This window comes from Paroedura picta, chromosome 9, assembly GCF_049243985.1.
Source record: "Paroedura picta isolate Pp20150507F chromosome 9, Ppicta_v3.0, whole genome shotgun sequence".
Taxonomy (NCBI): Eukaryota; Metazoa; Chordata; class Lepidosauria; order Squamata; family Gekkonidae; genus Paroedura; species Paroedura picta.
This window is the reverse complement of record NC_135377.1, coordinates 81,707,243-81,712,630: the sequence shown is the minus strand read 5'-3', so window position 1 is coordinate 81,712,630 and position 5,388 is coordinate 81,707,243.

Here is a 5,388-nt window from a genome sequence, read left to right as displayed (position 1 = left end):
GTGCATTTTTTTTTGTGCATTTTAACTCTGTTGTAAGCCATAAAAATCTGTAACCGCTCAATGAGCGGTATCATATTTGGTTAAGGGCTAAGTGGGCCAAGAGTGGGCGGGTCTGGTCTGGTCTGGGTGAGGGCCTAATCGGAAGGCGCAAAGCAGTAGGACAGGCCAGAGTTCTAGCCAGTCGGGGGGCGTGAAGCCAGTCAGGAGGCCCAATCATTGGGCCAAAGTTCTGATAGGGGAGAGGAAGGGAAGACGAATGGAAACTGCTTTGAGACACCTGAGGCCTGCTGGGTCACTGCGGCCCATTCCCAGTTCTCTCAAACCCCTCACAGCCCCACATCCATCACAGGTTGTCTGTTGTGGGAGACAAAGGGAAAAGATGTTTGTAAACCGCTTTGAGACTCCTTTGGGTAGTAAACAACAGGGTACAAAAATCCGTTCTTCTAAGGAGCAACCATGAAAGAAGCATGTGGGCACATAACATTTTACCAACAGTGAAAACATGGGAGACAGAAGGAACAGGGTGGACACCTGTGTACTGTGACTACCCCATGTGTATTAGGGCAGAGGGGCATTTCGGTGAATGTGGCCTAATTCACACAAGAAGGGAAATGACGCAGAACTGGGAGGAATTGGTTGCCATGTAATCTTCCCCTAAGAAGAGTCTCCAGTCTGATTTTCCCTTCACATATCTGAGGACATGGCTCTGGAAAGCTCATCTGTAACCAAAATTCCCAAAGGTCAGTCCTCTCCCACACTCAACGAACATTCCACACCACAGGTTCTTGACACCCATATCTCCAAACCCATGCCCTCATTTGCCACCACGCCACCACAACCCCCCCATACAACACACACATTCAACCCCATGCCCTTACAGACTGGACAACTCCTCCCCTTCCTCTTCCCACTGCCAAGCTCTAGCGCCCGTTGTATTCCTGGATACAACGAGCTTTGCCCCTTGTCTATATACATTAAATCGTGACCATACACTCTGACAAAATACTAAAGGTTCTGAAGCATTCTATTGGTGGAATCTCCCCCTCTCAGGGCCAATTGCTGTTCTTGCTCAGGATTCCGCACCCCACTTCCCTTCAGGTCTGCTGTGCAGGGAGCTTCTAACAGCCCCAGACTGAAGTGAGGGACGCATTCCGAAGAGCAATGCAGGGGAGTCTGTGGGCATGCATGTGCATGCCTTTTGAGGGAGGAAAGCTTTCCCCTTCTGCCTAATGGTTTGCTGTAAGGGAGGCCACAAAAAAGCCTCCTCTCACCTAAAATACTGCTGTGGGCAGCCTCGCTGCTGGAGGGAAGAAACAGCCAAGCCATGTGTATTTCTTCTTTTTGCCTCTCTGCAGATTTGAGGCCTACTGCACAAGGTTGTTGTGAAGATTAAACTGTACGTTGTTGCAGTGGTTCTTTTGCCTCCTGTTTCAGTAATGGGTTTAAACTTCAAGTACAACGATATAGGCTAGATATCAGGAAAAATTTTTTCACAGTCAGAGTAGTTCAGCAGTGGAATAGGCTGCCTAAGGAGGTGGTGAGCTCCCCCTCACTGGAAGTCTTCAAGCAAAGGTTGGATACACACTTTTCTTGGATGCTTTAGGATGCTTTGGGCTGATCCTGCGTTGAGCAGGGGGTTGGACTAGATGGCCTGTATGGCCCCTTCCAACTCTATGATTCTATGATTCTAAGGAGTACCAGAGGGTCCATTTGTAAAAGAATCTGTCAACAGGACCAAACATGACATTAAGAAAGAGATCTACAATTAGTTCTCTCAACCTTTTCTTCATCCCATGTTTGCCTCATGAAATCTGGCAGCTTTTTTATGGAAATAAAATCAAATAGAATTATGTAAACATTCTATTTACGGCAGGGAGTAGTTTTGTTTTTTATTTTGGTACTTATATTTTGGTATTTATATACCGGCCCTCTCAGTAAAACTGTCTCAGGGCAGTTTACACTTATAGACTCAATAGGTCAATACAATATTAGTTTTGAGAATTACAACATCCCTTCTTAGCAGAAAAGATTTCACCATTTATACTAAGTATCATTGTATGGAGATCACAATTCAATGTTGGGAGGAGCAGGAAATATTCTTGGTGATTCAATCGATTACAGATGAGACCAAAAAAAGGAGTACCAGAGGACTCATCTGTAAAAGATCTGTCAACAGGACCAAACATGACATTTAAGAAAGAAACCTACAATTAGATCTCTCAACGTTTTCTTCATCTGATGTTTGCCTCATGAGATCTGTCAGATTTATTATGGAAATAAAAACAAATAGAACTATGTAAAAATTCTATTTACACCAGGGAGTAGCTGGTTTCCACACCAATTACCTTCCATAACTAGTGACAAAAAGCAAATGGGAATCTATCTATCTATCTATCTATCTATCTATCTATCTATCTATCTATCTATCTATCTATCTATCTATCTATCTATCTATCTATCTATCTATCTATCTATCTATCTATCTATCTATCTATCTATCTATCTATCTATCTATCTATCTATCTATCTATCTATCTATCTAGTGGGCTCCAGGTGGGGCCTGGGAATCCCATGGAATTACAGATCATCAGCAGACTACAGAGATCGGTTCTTCTGGAGTATATGGCTGCTCTGGAGAATGAGTTCACCTTCCAAATGCCGCAAGATTCCCCATGGCTTTGAACCTCACTGAAGTCCCTGTCTTCCCAGGCTCCAATCCCAAATCACCAAGAGTTTTTCAACCTGGATCTGGCAATCCTACCCCCCATCCCCCATTGATGGATCATAATTTGCTCCTAAATAGTGCCACAGATATCTATAGAATTACTGGTAGGTAATTTGTTGGAATAGCAAGTGTCAGGAACTTCAGTCATGAAAGACTTAAACTGCTCCTGCTGTATACTAAACAAGCTCTTTAGATAGTTAGCAGAGAGCCTATAGGGCAGTGGTCCCCAACCTTTTTGAGGTTGGGGACCAGCAGGGCATTGGGGCGCGGCCCGCAGCCCGCTCGGGCCATGGCCATGCATCGGCCGCGCCCGCACATCGGGCCGCGCCCGTGGGTCGCGCCTGCGCATCGGGCCGCACCCGCGGGCCATGCCCGCGCATCGGGCCGCGCCCACATGGGCGCGGCCAGCCCTGCTTCGCTCTCCCCGCCCTCCCGCAGTAAGAAGCTTCCCGGGCCGCAAGCTTGCGGCCTGGGAAGTTTTTTACTGCGCGGGGGGGGCAGGGAGAGGGAGCCGCGGCCCGGCGCCATGGCCTTCGCGGCCCGGCACCGGGCCGCGGCCCGCAGGTTGGGGACCACTGCTATAGGGCATGCAGTAACAGTTTCCTGCCAGAGAAGTACTATGCAAATAGAGTGTTCCTTAGAAACGCTGGTTAATCAAGATATTGGTTCTTCTTCGTATGCTTGACACACAGGCAATAGGAAAATTTGAAGTGTAGTTTCCTGCGTTTGTTGTTTCCCCAGACAGTGAGAGTTGAAGAACCTAAAATGGTGTAGGTTAGAAAACAGGCTGTCGTTACTTGATATTTTTTAATATGCCCCCACCTCAGAATTCCACCAAGATGCTCTGGACCTGATTATATTGTTGCACTGTTGTATTGTCTATATTATTTATACTGTTACATTGTTATACGGTTACAACCATTAGTTATTATTGTAAAGTTATTGACATGTTTATAGATAGTTTTATGTATTGTTGTTTGTTCTTATGTAAACCGCCACGAGCCCCCGTGAAGGGCGGTATATAAATATAATAAATAAATAAATTTATAAAAGTTTTAAAATAAATTTATAAAACTTACAGAAGCCATACACACGTCTGTATGATTTAGACAATTTTACCTCCAACATATGGAGCAAGGTAATAGAGTCTCTTGTGGTGCAGAGTGGTAAGGCAGCAGACATGCAGTCTGAAAACTCTGCCCAGGAGGCTGGGAGTTCAATCCCAGCAGCCGGCTCAAGATTGACTTAGCCTTCCATCCTTCTGAGGTCGGTAAAAGAAGAAGAAGAGTTGGTTCTTATATGCCGCTTTTCCCTACCCGATGGAGGCTCAAAGCGGCTTACAGTCGCCTTCCCATTCCTCTCCCCACAACAGACACCCTGTGGGGTGGGTGAGACTGAGAGAGCCCTGATATCACTGCTCGGTCAGAACAGTTTTATCAGTGCTGTGGCAAGCCCAAGATCACCCAGCTGGCTGCATGTGGGGGAGCGCAGAATCGGACCTGGCATGCCAGATTAGAAGTCCGCTCTCCTAACCACTCCACCAAACTGGGGTACCCAGCTTGCTGGGGGGTAAACGGTAATGACTGGGGAAGGCACTGGCAAACCACCCCGTATTGAATCTGCCATGAAAATGCTAGAGGGCATCACCCCAAGGGTCAGACATGACTCGGTGCTTGCACAGGGGATACCTTTACCTTTAATTGGTTTTATAGCTGTAATTTTATGTCTTTTACTGGTTGGTCTATGACTGTAAATAAAATTGATTGATACCTCCAAGATAATCTGAGGACAGCAGCCTGATCATGTTAGGTCTTGCAAACCAAGCTGGGTTGGCCATGGTTAGTATTCGGATGGGAGACCACCAAGGAAGGTTGAGGTTGCTGTGCAGAGGAAGGCCACGGCAAACCACCTCTGAACATCTCCAAACTTGAAAGACCCATGGTCCTGGGGGTTATATGAATTTGCACTGACTTGATGGCACACTGTTCTTGTGAGTGAAATGGTTTTACGAAATGGCTTTCTCCAGTGCTGGAAGCTAGAGAGAAAGTAGTGAGAAATATTTGAATGGAACTTTAGGAGGCCAGGGTCATGCAATCTGTAGAGTGTTGGCCTGAGTCGTGGGTTTGTTCTGGCCCCTTCTTGGGGTTGAAGCACGGGGCCAAATTTAGTGATACGATGAGCTACAAGCTCATCATTTGGGTGTGATATTGTTGGGTCACGTCATGGGGTTTCAAAGCAAATATGTTCGCCCCACAGCCTCATGGCAACCAAGAGAGCCAGTGTGGTGTAGTGCTTACGAGTGGTGGGTTTTATTCTCCACTTCTCCACATGCAGCCTGATGGGTAACCTTGGGTCAGTTACAGTCCTCTTAGGTAGGCATGCCAATCCCCAGGTGGGACATGCGTATCCCCTGGAATTATAGCATATCTCCAGACTGAAGAGAAAATAGCTGCTTTGGAGGGTGGTCTCCATAGCATTATATTCTACTGAGGTCCCTCCCCCCAAATCCCACATACTCCCAGCTCCACCCCCAAATTCTTCAGATATTTTCCAACCCACAATTGATAATGCTACTCTTAGCGCTGTTCTCCAAGATGTTGGTAAGCCTTTTTGGGACTCCTTTGGGTAGTGAAAAGTGGGATATAAAAAAACCCTCTTCTTTT